This window comes from Panthera uncia (genome assembly GCF_023721935.1).
Source record: "Panthera uncia isolate 11264 chromosome E2 unlocalized genomic scaffold, Puncia_PCG_1.0 HiC_scaffold_20, whole genome shotgun sequence".
In the NCBI taxonomy this organism is placed as follows: domain Eukaryota; kingdom Metazoa; phylum Chordata; class Mammalia; order Carnivora; family Felidae; genus Panthera; species Panthera uncia.
The window spans coordinates 15,064,030-15,079,247 of record NW_026057589.1 but is presented as its reverse complement, the minus strand read 5'-3'; the positions used below and the strand labels follow the sequence as shown (position 1 = coordinate 15,079,247).

Below are 15,218 nucleotides of genomic sequence, written 5' to 3'. Positions count from 1 at the left end.
TCTCTGCCCCTCTCCTGCTCCCTCTGTCTCTGTTTCTCTCTCAAAAATAAATATTTAAAAATAAATAGATACATAGATCTCCACACAAGGCTATAGTTGGACCAGAAGCCAGCACTCACTCATACTGAAATAACTAATTTAAAAATTTTTTTTAAATGTTTATTTATTTTTGAGAAAGAGAGAGACAGAGCAGGAGCAGGGGAGGAGGCAGAGAATCTGAAGCAGGCTCCAGGCGCTGCAGCTGTCAGCCCAGAGCCCCACACAGGGCTTGAACTCACAAACCTTAGCCGAAGTGCTTAACTGACTGAGCCACCAGGTGCCCCAAAATACCTAATTTAAAGTCTGTTCCAATTCTCAGTTACATTTAGGTGATATTCTCCAATCCAGCAGTCTCCCTGAAGCAGAAAAAAAAAAATCTTTATTCCGGGGCGCCTGGGTGGCTCAGTCGGTTGAGCGGCTGACTTCGGCTCAGGTCACGATCTCGCGGTCCATGAGTTTGAGCCCCGCGTCAGGCTCTGTGCTGACTGCTCAGAGCCTGGAGCCTGTTTCAGATTCTGTGTCTCCCTCTCTCTCTGACCCTCCCCCGTTCATGCTCTGTCTCTCTTTGTCTCAAAAATAAATAAACGTTAAAAAATTTTTTAAAAAAATCTTTATTCCATATTTTTATATAAATATACAAGTCAATAAAATATAATTTGACATAAAAGAAGACATGACTAAGAACCAATGAAAAGTCATAAAAATAGATGCCAAAGAAAAGCAATGAAAATATCAGATATGTGCCTTGAAATCATGGTAATTAAACTGTTCCAAGTATTAAACGACAGGATAGAATTGCCAGAGAATTAGAAACTGTAATGAAGGACAAAGTAAAAGTTCTAGCAACAGAACGCCACAAAATGGAAACAGTTGGGAAGTGGATGAACACTGGGGCTACCTTAGACATGTTCTGAGAGATGGTTTGTGGGTAGGTGAGAATAAAATACCAAGTATGAAGCAGAGCGTGAAAAGAGTACGACAAATACTAAAAAGAATTTAGAAGAGATCCGTGACATGGATAAAAATTCTGACATACATGGAACTGTAGTTGCAGGAGAGAGGACAGGTAATGGGGCAGAAGCAGTATTTGAAAATATAATTGCAGATGTGACGTGGGACACCTGGGTGGCTCAGTCGGTTGAGCAGCTGACTCTTGATTTCCGCTCAGGTCATGATCTAACGGTCTGTGGGTTTGAGCCCTGTGTCCTGCTCCACCCTGGGCATGGAGCCTGCTTGGGATTCTGTCTCTCTGTTCTCCCTCTGCCCCTCCCCCACGCATGCCCCCCCTCTCAAAAATAAACACACTTAAAAATATAATGACAGATGATTTTCCAAAAATAATGGAAGACAATAAGCCACAAACGTAAGAAGTGTTACAAATTTCAAGCAGGATGCTTATTAGAAAGCCACAGCTAAACACTGCTGAAAACCGAAGGCAAATGGAAAAATCCTAAAAGTCAGCCAGGAGAAAAACTGTGTATTACACTCCCAGCAAGAAAAATAAGGTAGGTTAATACTTGGCTTCTCAACCTGAAGCAATGGCAGCCAAAATACAATTCTTTCTCATTATTTCTAGAAAGTGCTCTAAGAAAATAAGAGTCAGTGTGGAGTTCTATACCCAGTAAAAATATCCTTTGGAAAATGGAGGGCAAAACATTTTTCAGCAAACAAAATGTGAGAGCGTCTGTCACCACAGATCTTCATTAAAAGTAATACTGACAAGTGTTCTCAACAGAAAGCAATTGATGATTAAAGGCAGATCAAGGGTGAAACTAAGCAGATAAATGTGTGAATGAAACTATGTCATTCTTGGATAGACCGTTTCAGTTTTACAAAATGAAAGGAGCTGTGGAGATTGAGGACACAATGCCTTGCTGGATATAAACACTGTATTTAATACCACTGACATGTACATCTAAAAGTGGTCAACTTTATGTCTATTTTGCCACAATAAAAAAATGGGCAAAGAAATACACACATAGGTCACCAAGGTATAAGGAATGACATAACAAACATTCTCCACCAGCAGCTTAAAAAATAGTGTTTTGGCAAGGGACACATCAGTGATGAGTTCCCTGAACTCATGGTTTACAGGCTTGTTTTCTGCCATGGCAGTAACTCTTGAGGGAGCAGTCCTTCCCCCCTAATAAAGGTCTCTTTCCTAAATAAGGACTCTTCCCTGCAAAGAAAAAAAGTTAAAAACTATTGTACAGAACGATACATCATGATGTATTGTGGAATATTAAATTCATAATAAAATAGTCAACCCCAAGAGTCCATGAATCAGGCCCATGTATTGACCAGAAGGTGGCACAAGGACTAATTTAAATTCGACTTTATCAAGAATGCCTGTTGTAATCTCTAGAGTAACTTTTTAAAAACATAACACAGGAATAAAAGGAATATCCTAACTTACAAGCTAATAAAGAGAGGAATGGAATAAGATTCGTAGTAAATCAAACTTTTTTTTTTTTTATCATGGGTTTCCTGCAAAGAAAACCTTGAAGGAACAGACTTGTAAGCTGGTAGTTTTGGTGGGGAATGTGATGTCAGGGAGCAGGAGTTCGTGGGCAGGAGTTGAAACGGGGAAGGAAAGAAAGTTAATACAGATGAGCTACCATGGTGAGCCACAAGGCTACATCCTACTAGGACTGTCTGAGGGAACTTAATGAAATAAAGGTCATAACTGTGTACCTGGGTGACGAAAAGGACCAACAGTAACCCATCCTCTGCCCCAGTGTGATTCCATATGCATTGGCTCCCCTCCCTATTGGGCTCTTGGGGTGACTCCCACCTACGGCTTAGAGAATTTCCTTCTCAGGCAACCTGTGAAGGCAGGCTCAAGATAAGGCACTGATATCACATGCAGAAAGTGGCAAAGTCTTCATAGAACTGACTCGTGAAGATTAGAGAAGGAAGTAGGGTCAATCAGATTTTAACAGGTATGCAGGAGGCTCTGTTGTAAGGTTTGGGGTGGTATTCCTGAAAAGCACCCCCCCGCAAATCTCTTAGGATCCTAGAGAGCCTGTGAGCTACTCAGTTTTCTTTCTGTGAGGCTCTTTTTCCTTTAAATTATCCAGTGTGTGTGTGTGTGTGTGTGTGTGTGTGTGTGTGTGTGTGTGTGTGTACGCCTTGTATGCAAGTAAGAATCCTGACTGTTGGAAAGGAGAACATTGAATGTTCAGGCACCATCTTTAAACCCATTATTTAAAGAAATACCAACAAGAAATAATTAAGATTCCTCAGCAGAGACATTACAACAGGATGCAGCTTTATAAGTAATACTTGGATCTCACATTAAATGTCTGGAGAAGCATAAGTACTTTAAGAACTGAAAGAGTTATTTAGTGGAACCAATGTTTCTGATCAGAGAGCAATTTGGGCTCAGACATGAAAAGAATGTTCTAGGTATGGAAAGGAAAATATAGTCAAATGTTGATAAAAGGAAGGAACTTCAAGCTGTAGGAACAATTTCAAGGAGACACCCATCCAGAATTTTTTCATGCTTAAACATTATATCTAAATACGAGAAAAGTATTTTAAAAGTTTCTTTGTATAAGAAAATTAACCTGAAAAATAAAGGCTGGACTTGGGGTGCAGATGATACATTCAAAAAAGAGAATGCATGACATTCTATATCTTTAATTTGCTATTCTCCCTTTGTATGAATTATCACCAATGAAATGGAAAAAGAAAAATATTTCAGTGCACGTGCAACCACAGGAGATGTGATAAGTCCTTTGCTATTTCGTGAAAATTTAAATTTCCAGATTCATTAAATAGCAATCCTAGGTGTTGTAGCAAAAAAGCTAGGAGAGCCATGTTTATGGTAATTTGGAGGGGGCAAGGACTATTTTCTGGAAGATGGAGGGGAGAGGCTGGGTAGAATCCCCCACAAATGGCAGCTCATTTAGAACTCCACAAATAAGATGGAAAAGTATATAATTTAAGGAGCAGCTGGGAGCGCTGGCAATGTTTTGGTCACAGCATCCAAGACTAGAGATGGGGACCTGTTTGCAGGATTTTGTCACCTGCAGGGCAAAGTGCCCACCTTTCTCAGCTGTTTATGTAACAAGTCCTTCTCCCCTAGATTCCTAGAATTACGGTATCATACTGCCTGGAGAACTAGACCAAGGGGTGGAGAAGTGCCTTTGGTCCTCTCTCCTGTCTCTTTTAGCTGAAGGTTGACCTGTATCTATAAAAGCAATAGTGCTCTAATAATCTTTCAATATTCTCAAAGCAGTGAGGCCGGCAAGGAAGACAACACATGTGTATGACCTGAGACCGGGCTTGAAGAATGGAAATGCTTATTTGCAGCCTTAAAACCCCCCACATCCTGATTGCACATCCAGGAGAAGAAATGTGCGCCTTTAAAATATTTAAAATATCCGTAATTAATGACACCCTCTAGTCTTCGGGCCATTTTCATCCACCACTTTCATCATCTCTCATACCTGATGTGCACTGTCACGCTTACTAGCCTTCTTGAGTCTTAGACGTGGGAGTAAGCAGCCCACGGAGGAGGAAGGCGCATTCCAGAAACAGAATCAAGTGTTTGAAACCGCGCACCCCCTGTGAGTTTCTCAGCCACGTTGTTTTCTGCTCTCCTGTGTCCTATATCCTGTGCTGGATTTCCCCTGTAATATTTAGATTGTGGCTTCTAATTCATGCGGCAGATTAATCTAACCTAACTGCATGTAAAGCCCACTGCAGGAATATCTCCGTGGATGGCTTGGCTTAATTATCCAGAGAACTGAATACGACAAGGGCCCAATCCTGCTGTTCTGATTATTGGAAGGACAGTCCCCCTCCACTGTCACATCGTCATGTTTGACGGCTCAGAGAGGAAATGTTTACGCGATTGAAAATAGTTTGGCCCCTAAGTGGCAGATTTTAGAGATAGTTTAGCCTACTTTATTCCAGAAATAATTTAAAGAAGAGATGCGTGAATTAACAAACTGGAAAGAATGATTTGCTTTATCCTTTACCTGAATCCTTACATACATTAGATTATTGAATCTCATGCTAGCTGTCATTTTGGAAACGTAATTACTTCCACTCTTTATTCTAAAAAAGTAATGTCTGTATCAATGTGGGGAGTTTTCCAGGGACAGTGAAATGCTTCCTTCGGGCAGAGAAGACAGTTAAGTGTCCTGGGTACCTGAATGGAGGAGTCGGCCTACCTGTGCCTACGAGCTGTGTGGCCTGAGTCAGATGAGGTGAATTTTGGGCGTCTTTTTCCTCAACCGTAAGATGGAAATAATAACCTGCCTTTTTCTAAATTTGAAGTGTAATTGTACATGTAAAATGCTTAGAATCAGCACTTCTACTTCTTGGCATATGCCCAGAAGAACTGAAAGCAGGTATTTGAACAGATATTTGTACACCCATGTTCCCAGCATTCTTCACCACAGCCAAGAGGTGGAAACAAACCAGTGTCCATCATCAGATGGATGGATGGATCAACAACTTGTGGTATGCGTATACAGTGGAATATTATTCAGCCTTAGAGAGGAAGGAAGTTCTGATACGCACTCAACGTGGATAAACTTTGATCACATCAGGCTACGTGAAAGAAGCTTGTCACGAGAAGACAAATGCTGTATGATTTCACTTTACGGGGTACCTGAAATAGTCAAATTCATAGAGACTGTAGAATGGCAGTTGCCAGAGCCTGGGTGGAGGGAGGAATGGAAGATATTTATTAGCGGGAAGAGTTTCACTTTGGGATGACAAGGGCATTTCGGAGGCAGACGGCGATGATGGTCGCACCACAACGTGAATATAATATATGCCCTGCGCCTCAAAATGGTTAAAATGGCCCATCTTATGTAATGGATATTTGACCACAGTTTTTTAATGTTTACTTATTTTTGAGAGACAGAGACAGACAGCACAAGCAGGGGGTAGGGCAGAGAGAGACACACACACAGAATCCGAAGCAGGCTCCAGGCTCTGAGCTGTCAGCCCAGAGCCCGACGCGGGGCTCGAACTCACGGACCGCGAGATCATGACCTGAGCGGAAGTTGGACGCTTAACCGACGGAGCCACCCAGGCGCCCCACTTTTACAATTGTTTTTAAAAAGCTCTGGACGATGGTCGGCAGGGTGGTTCTCTCTGCGGTGCCTGGGTCACCAGTGTCCAGCTTCACCTGGGACTTGTTCCGAAAGCACATTGTGGGCCCTGCCCCGGGTCTTTCGCATCGGGGACTGTGATGGTGGAGCCCAGCAGCGGGCTTCAAGCAAGCCCACTGTGTGATTCTCCTGCACGCACACACCAAAGTTTGAATTTCACAGGAGGAAACTATTGCTAAGTAGTTAACAAATATTAGCTGCGATGACATCCCTTCGTTTGCTGACTTTGCTAAAGCTCCCTCGATTCAGGTTCCAGAAAACATTTGTGCTTTTATTAAACTCCATACTTGTCTTCTTTATAATACCTGCTCTGATGTTTCACAGCGAGCATGTATAACAGCAGAAGGAAGTATGAAGGGGTAAACAGCAAAGAAAAGATATTTACTAGTGGGGGTACATCCCCAAAGCTTATCTTTCGTGTAGTTGAGTAACAAAGAGACCAGAGGTCGTTTCCATAGTAACACACATTCTGCAACTTATAAATTGCAGAATGTAGAAGAAAATTCTTGAAAATGCCTATGGAAACTGTAAAGGTCTTCTGAAGAATGTCTGTAATACCTTAAATAGGCATGTTCCCTCTCATGATAAACATAGAGGTTATGGGTTATTCAAATGGGTCGTAAGCATCTGGGGGGCCCTTGTAATCCTCATTAAACTTTCACTCACCATAAAGACCTCTTTATTCTTAAAATGAACACGCTGTGAAAGAAGTCATTGCAGAAATACCCAGACTGTGATAGACATTAACCTCCTCCATCAACAGGTTCCACTTTGACTGAACTCCAATAAAACCTAGGAATTCTCAACTGGAAAGCACACCTTCTGCAGCCAAGTTTGCTTTGTGTGTGTGTGTGTGTGTGTGTGTGTGTGTGTGTGTGTGTGTGAACCTATAAGTCAAATGACTCTCCCTTGGCTGAACAAAACCAAAATCTGATTCCTTTTCGCTCATTTCTGTCAGGCCCCCGAATGGGTAAACTCTTCACTCAGTTCTTGATAACCAGGGGTTGTTTCCTCCAGAAATCAAGTACTCAGCACATGTGGCTAACCCCACTCAAAATTCATTCTTTTCTTTTCTCTTCTTTTCTTTCTTTTCTATTTTTTTTTTCTTTTTGCGGGAGCTGACAATGTGTGCTCGATATTTTCGGGAAATTGCTCTATAATGCATGTCTGTAAGGGGAATGCTGGTTTCAGTGGATCCAAAGACTTGCCCTCATGTATTTTCAGGCCACATCTGGTGTGTGCCCCACCGTGTGCGTCTTAGGGCTCTGGGTGGGCACCAGAAGGAGTTGGAAGTTCAGGGGTGCCATATTAGGTGGCCCCCTGCCAGTCACCTAGATCACCTGTGACTCAGCTTATGTATAAAATAAGACTTGGGGCACCTGGGAGGCTCAGTTGGTTAAGCGACTGACTCTTGATTTCAGCTCGGGTCATGATCTCACCATTCGTGAGTTCTAGCTCCCCATTGGGCTCTGTGCTGACAGCGTGGAGCCTGCTTGGGATTCTCTCTCTCTCTTTAACTCTTTCTGTCCCTCCCCCACTCTCTCTCTCTCTCAAAATAAATAAATAAAGGTAAAAAGTTTAAATTAGACTAGATTCTCAGGTTCTTTCTCTCTCTAAAGGTTCTGTGACACTCTCCCCAACCCACCCAAGGACAAGTTATGGAAAGCAAGCTGGATGGTCGTAATAAATGACTAGTAACTCCAAACAGGAAAATAAGAAATTGTTCCTATTCATCGTCAGGTCTAACTGAGTAGTAGTGACCCTGAAGGAATCAAAATGAGACAAAACTCGGCATTCCCATTTGAGGATAATTGGGCTTTGGGAAGGACATTGGGTGTTAGCCCCATATATTCAAAACCACCTTCAGAAATGTCACATACGTCAGGACTGCTCTGAGCCCTCTGCCCTAGGCTCTGAAAGGACCTTCTAGAGCAGGGAGACAGGGTGATCCCATCAGTAACAGCTAAATAATGCACACCTGAGGGTCATTTATGTTTTGTACAGGGGTCCTGTTCAAACTGAAATGTTCAAAAAAAGTCGTTTTCCTTAATGTTCTGGAACTTGCTCTGGAGCCCAGTTTCTAACAGTAGCTAACCACAGCAGGAAGATGGGGAATGCACAAAATGATTTTAAATGAACAAATTCAAGGCAACAATTTCTTCCTGTTTAATTTTGATTCATTAGGAGAAAGTGCCAGCAAAATTTAAATCTCTTTGTATGGCTGTTTGTCTATAGCCCATTTTTCCTTTTTCCCTCCTTATCCCCTAGAGAGGGCTGCTGGGTGAAGGAGGATGTGTGCAAATCCTAAATGTCTGGGCAGTCGCCCTCCATTCCCTCTGCCCTCGGAAGCGAGTGTTCCTGTAAGCTCCTGGGGACCCTGCCTTCCAGTGGCTTATCTGTCCTGCTCTTGACTGATGAGCTATTGATGATGTCTGGTACCCACTGCTGTTTGTAGCCTTCTGCCTCCAGTTTGAAGGGCCCCACTATCTGCAGTCTCCTTGTCTCACTCCAAGGTGTCCGCAGGTCACCGGCTAATGTGAACTTGGCCTTCTCAGGATCTAATCACATGGGAACCCTTGGTGATTGTGCGTGGCAGTGCCATCTGTGGGAACTTGGACGTGGGACACTGTCTGAAGGCTTTGATCTCAGGGACCACCTTCCACTTTGCACTTTGTGTACCTCTGATGCCCTGTGAGGGGTAATAGGGAGAAGGCACCCTGGTACATTTTCTGCCACTCACGTCCCCCTTTGACCAACTCCCAGCGCCAGGGCAGGACACCACACTGCTCCTCCACTTTCCCTTACTGACCACCTTCCTTTCCACATTGTCCCTACCTCGTCATGCACAGTGAACCTCACACTCTCAGCCACCCCATCTTAGCTTTCAAAAGGCAGAATAAAGGTTTTGACTTGACCATGACCTTTTCTCCCAAACAAAGCCTCTTCACTTGTCAAGAGCTATTCTGTCACTAGGGACTCAAAAATCTTAGTGAAAAGTCAAAAGCAGAATACCGATGCTGCTTTTTTCCTCCACCTTTTAACAGTCCCAGTCTTCCTTGATGCAGCAGGTGCCTTTGGCCACAGAAAGAAAATCTGTGACCCCACTTGGGAGCGTGCTCTGTGCCAGGCTGTCTTCTCTGCACTGTCTGTATTGACTCTCCGTTCTCTCAGCCACGCTAGGAGATGGGTACCATTATTACCCCCACTTGGTAGAGGAGACTGAGGCTTAGATGAATTAGGTAACTCCACCGGAGACACACATCTAGTAATCTAGTAAGTGGTAGGGCTAGTATCCCAGGAAAGAGCCACTCAAGAGCCAAAAACCTCATGTCTTTATATACATATATATATGTATATATATATATATTCATAAGTATATGTTTATATATAATATGTTCATATTCATATATATGTGTATATATATAATCCTATTTGTTTTATATAATTATTTATAATTTATATATTTATTTCCTATTTTATTTATATGTTTACAATTTGCTAAATACTAAAGGATTTAATACTTAATTAGCTAATTGTTCTCAATTTCTTTTCATATTTTTAAAGCAGAAAAGCCACTTCTAATCCCTTGGATAATAAGCCAGAAGGGGCGCTGCTCCGGTTGAAGCAGGGACAGACTGGGGATGCCTGGGGGTCTGGCAGTGATGGCCAGTGCCCTTTGCTTCCTCCAAGGCCATGATGAACCCTCTTCTTAGAATCTTCTTAGAATCCAGTTTGAGACCCTGCTCCCTGTAGGTGGCTCTCTCATCACAGGACTATCCCCTAATGCGTGACTCTGAATCGGATTGCCAGGACCGGACCCATCACCAACCATCCAGTTTAGTTTTTGACTCGGTGGGGACCAGAGGCAAGTACTTACGTGAGCAGTGGGCGGTAGTCTCACGACACTTGACTTCCCACTTCCCTCCACGTTTAGAGCGCCCTACCCTCACCCCTCCAAAGCAGAGGGCGCCAACTAGAAGCTGGTGCTCCCACTTGGTTTCAGGGCATTTGTGTTTGGCCATCGTCAGACTCCTTCTTCCCACCTTGCTGGCCTATTTGCCTGAACAGTCTGGCCCCAGACAGCATCTCTGTGCCCACCCTTGACCCACGGTCGCTTCCCGATAAGCCTGAAATTAGAATCCCGTGACAGATCACATGCTCTGTGAGGGCCATGATACCACCTTTTCTTCGCTGTGTCCCCAGCACTTGGTACACGACTTGGGACGAAGTGGTACTCCACACGTGTTTTCTTAAGTTATTAATTAACTAATGGCACTAGCTTGTGCTCCTATCAGTTGACTCAAATGTCAATGAATTAATTATCCTGAAGAAGCAGATGTGGTTTTACATGCTTAATTTACAAGAAGGAAGTCTTTTGATTATCACGGGTTTTGTTTTTAAAAATCTTTAAAAAAAAAAAAAAAGTGGGGAGATTTCGTGATTTGATGAACCATGGAGTTAATTGCTTGCTCTGAATTTCAATTACTCTTTCCCCTGTCCAGTCTGTTAAAGACACTTTTGGCAGCTTTGACACTTCATTTTACATTTTAAATAGGAGGTCAGCTCACCAAGGAGCTATAATCATTCAGCTGGGGAGAGGAAATTTATCAAACTTTGTATCCCAAGTATACAAACCAGTTTGAAGCAGATTTATAACTTAGAAAATACTGTGATTTTTCATATTTATTTTCCATATTTCAGTATAATTCCCTGGAAACAAAGCCATAACCTGTCATTGTTTTTCTATCATTATAATTGCAAGTAATAATGTAACAAGCTTTCTCGACCCTCCAGGAAATTTGGAAATACTCACTAAACTCCTATCTCAGAGTACAGCTCTCTTAAAACGAAAAATGCTGATATGTCATTAATTATTTTTATCATGCTCGGTTATCATTAATGATAGGAGTTTGTGAGTGAAATGCCGTCTTCAAACGACAAGAATCATGTGAGCCTCATCAGTGATACTTTAAAGAATATGTATGTCAGCTCAGTGTCTGAATGATTTCAAATGATCAAAATGTTAGAGGCAAGAAATAATCTCTCAGTTTGAAGTCATGTCCACTTTCTCTATATCCTAATCCCGCCTTTTCATTTGCATTGGATTTGGGCAAATCTTCTCAAATAAAATTAAAGATATTAAAACAGGTGGCATATCTGAACCTTACCCTTGATTTAGTATCAGAGTCCCCCCCCCCCCATAGGAACATCGCTGAAACACTCTCCAATAGTTGAGTCTGTCTGACAAGTTGTCACATTGCTTTCTATTTCTTAGGCATCATTTTTTCCAACAGTATTCAGTTTCTGAGTAACGGATCCTTGACGCTATAGTAAAATCCAACTTTCCCGTGAACCTACCTGGCCGCTGGGTGGACAGGTCAGAGGCTACAGCCAAGATTCACAATCAGGTTGGTTAGATTCTGATACCTTGTGCCCATTCCTCTTTGCCATCTTGCTTTTATATACAAATTGTTAATTCATGTTAATTCACTGTTGAGTTTAATTCTGTCACAGGTAAACTGTGTATTAAATATTTTAAACACTACAGAGATTCACCATTCTGCCACACAGAGGCCATACTAAACGTCACAAATATCTTTTAAAGGAAAAGAAATGGCTCTTTTCTTTATGCACCACTAATTCCCTATCATCTTAATTTTTTCAGTTATTTAATTACTACCCTTGGGAAAGGCACGATTTTTCGTATAAATACCATGAAATCAGAGGGATGCTGTTCTCTCCAAAACTAATTTTTGTTAAGAAGGAAATACAAGATTGACCCCCCCAAAATTAAAAAACAAAACAAAACAAAACACCTCTTCTCCTGTTTTAGGTTGTAATCTCTTAAAAAAAAAAAAAAAGCTTCCTTTGCACTTTAAAATGTCTTTACTAAAGGCCACATTTCACTGAAATACCACATTAAGAGGTGCTTTATTTCTTTCATTCTGAAGACTTTAAATAAGTAAATTCATAGCTACTACAGTGGTTTCTTTAGAAATGTATTGAGGCTTAAGTAAAGAATATATGCGTGTGTGTGTGTGTGTGTGTGTGTGTGTGTGTGTGTGTGTCTGCGCTGAAATCCAATCCCAAAGTTTGTAGAACCATTCTAAATAATGCCCTTCCCGAGTACCTGAAAGGAGGTACGTGAATCACAAACTCTTAAACTCTAATCATACCCCTGTACCATTCAGAAAGCACAGCTGCATGTGGTGTTGCTGTTTTCATTTTTATATCATCACGGGTTTCCCCGGAAATCAGGGGATATTGTTCTATTGTGAGTCAGCACTTCAGGGCACTTTCCTTCCATTGCTGGATTGAAAACAATGATGGCCTGTGTGCTCTCGCCCCTGTGACCCTCATCATCCTCCTTTTTCCCACACATCTTTTTCTGTGATCTGGTTGCCACCCGTTCCCTTCCTTTTAATTCTCAGTTTTTTGCAGATGGTGTTCCAGCAGCGAGGAGGATTTTCCTCCTTTTCTTCGTCTTAAGATGGCCTTAAATGTTACTTCCTCAGTGGAGTATGATGTAAACCAAGAAGTGTTGGGTAGTCCCATTATTTTTGTACCACCATATATATGGTAGGCTGCACAGATCAATTATAATTTAATTGTGAAAAGGTTGATGCACTCCCAACACGGCATTTCCACTAACCTGATCCTCTTTATTATTATTATTTTTTCTGATATTTTTTATTTAGTTGCGGGGGTGGGGGGACACAGGATCTGAAGCAGACTCCGCACTGAAAGCAGCGAGCCCGGTGGTGGGCCTCGAACTCATGAACCATGAGATCATGACGTGCGCCAAAGTTAGATGCTCACCCAACTGAGCCACCCAGGCGCCCCTCCACCACCGTGATCCTCTTAATGTTATATTTAAGTAGCTCAGTACTCACTGATATCCCCCACTATGCTGTAAACCATGTGAGGACAGGGGTTCCCTGTGCATATCTTTATTGTTTTGTCTGGAGTACGTCACAGTCCCTGGCACAAAAGTAGATCCACAGTATTTAATGAATGAATGAAACTTGACTCCCCCGAGCTGTGCTAGTTCAGATTTTGATGTCCTCTTGGACCACCAAAGGATTACCCAATCTCAGCATCGTTACCATCCAGGCCAGATTTGTTATGTGTGTGTGTTAGCGGGAGGGGACTGTTCCATGTATAATAGGATACTTAGTGGCATCCCTGGCTTCTATCCACCAGGTTCCAGTAGCACCTCCCTTTAGTCCTGACAATCAAAAATGTCTATAGATGTTACCAGATGTGGTCTTGGGTGTCCAGTTTACTCCCTGGAGAACCATCCAACTTACATAATAATTCGATACTTGTCTTCCTTCGCCCAAAATCTGTCCCGTTGCCAATAATGAAACACTTTTAGAATAAAAATTCCAGTTGTGTCTCTACCTTGCCTGAGTACTTTTCACTGGGTTACCATGTCTACAGAATTTATAATTTGCACTGTAAATAATGACATCGTCGAAAGCAGGTCCTGAGCTATTAGCCCTGTACTACCTGCGCAATGAATTGCTACTCTGCCCTTCAGCAAGTGCACTGACCTCCCTGGGTTCCAAGTTCCTCATTCTAAAAGCTCTAAATGATTTATAATGTTCTTCTCTCTCTCAAATTCTCAGATTCTTTTTATAATCGGGTTACCTGTGCAAATTAGCAAACAGGCTTTACGTGTTTAGCAAAACCTGTTTTTCAAGGTATTTTAAAAACTAGCTCTCTCTGCTCCAGGATACTTTCTAAGAACCCAGAGTTGAACTTCAGTGTCCTTCTTTTGAGGTACCATGAAATTCTCTGCAAACCCTGTGCAAAACTGCATGTTATCTTATTTTGAAAATCTTGTTTGTTCTCAAATAGACTGTGAGTAGTAGAGTACTACGTTGTTAAAGATGGGATTCTGAAGCTCAGTACCTGATCATGTGACCTTGGGGAAGTGATGTAACTTCCCTGAACCTAATTCCCCACCCCACACCCTCCACGGGTCAGGAATTATAATGATGCCTCCTATGGTTATTGTGATGTTTAGAGTTTGGCACGATGCCTGGTGCATAGTAAATGTTCGATAAATTTTACTGTATTTTCCTTATTCTAAGACAGCAGTGGAAAGGGTGTTTTAATCACCAACTTTTTCTCTCGGTGGCACATCCAAATGTTCACCTTGCAGTCAACGAAGTCATAGGCTAGAGAAACTGTAGTATGATGAACTCACAGGGCCCACCAATGTAGGGGGGCAATATAAACTTGCTGAATTAACTATCATTGGTGTGCATGCAAGTTTCAGTGCTGTGTGGACACGTGTTCCACTTTATGGAAAAATGTAGTTTTCTTGACTTGTATGGAAACCAACAAAAGTCACTTCTTTTTATGACCTAGCTGGTCAGATTCCAAATCACTTTATAAAGTTATCCTTATTTGCATTGAATGTCCTTTAGTTGTAACATTTAATTAATATTGTAACTCATCAAAGGTGCTGAATAATAATATATGCCACTATCCGATTTGGCCACTCTCAAAGGAGCATACATTTATTCAGATTTCCCATACCAGAGAGATTAAGGCCTGAAGATGTTGCATCAGAACCTACAGCTATCTTTGTTTATTTTTCCCCAGGCTGCTAATTATGTCCTCAAAATATGATTAGCTGAAGCAATTTGTATGCAAAGCATATTCTGTCTTTCTGTCTTTGTCATGTGGTTACTCGACTCATGTAACCTAACAAGAACCCATTATCAGGAAAGGTAGTCTGTGCACACGTGAGAACAATGAATAAAATGCTGATTCAAAAGGTGTCAGTAAATTCAGAAACAGTATTCATGTTTCTAGAAAATTAAATACAACATAGTCAAAGGAATATTCGTTGAGCAGCTAGCAACAGTCCTTGAGTTGGGCTGTACAGTGGAATCACCCAGGGATCATTTTAAAATATAAAAATGGCCTCAGGGCACCTGGGTGGCTCAGTCGGTTAAGCGTCCGACTTCAGCCCAGGTCATGATCTTGCGGTTTGTGAGTTCAAGCCCCGCGTTGGGCTCTGTGCTGACA

The 15,218-nt window shown here is 41.9% G+C and overlaps 1 long non-coding RNA gene across 1 annotated transcript in view; it reads left to right on the top strand.

The window, feature by feature from the left end:
* LOC125916604 (uncharacterized) overlaps positions 1-15,218 on the top strand; it is a 139,625-nt gene that overhangs the window by 123,062 nt on the left and 1,345 nt on the right. The gene's annotated exons all lie outside the window — the stretch shown is intronic.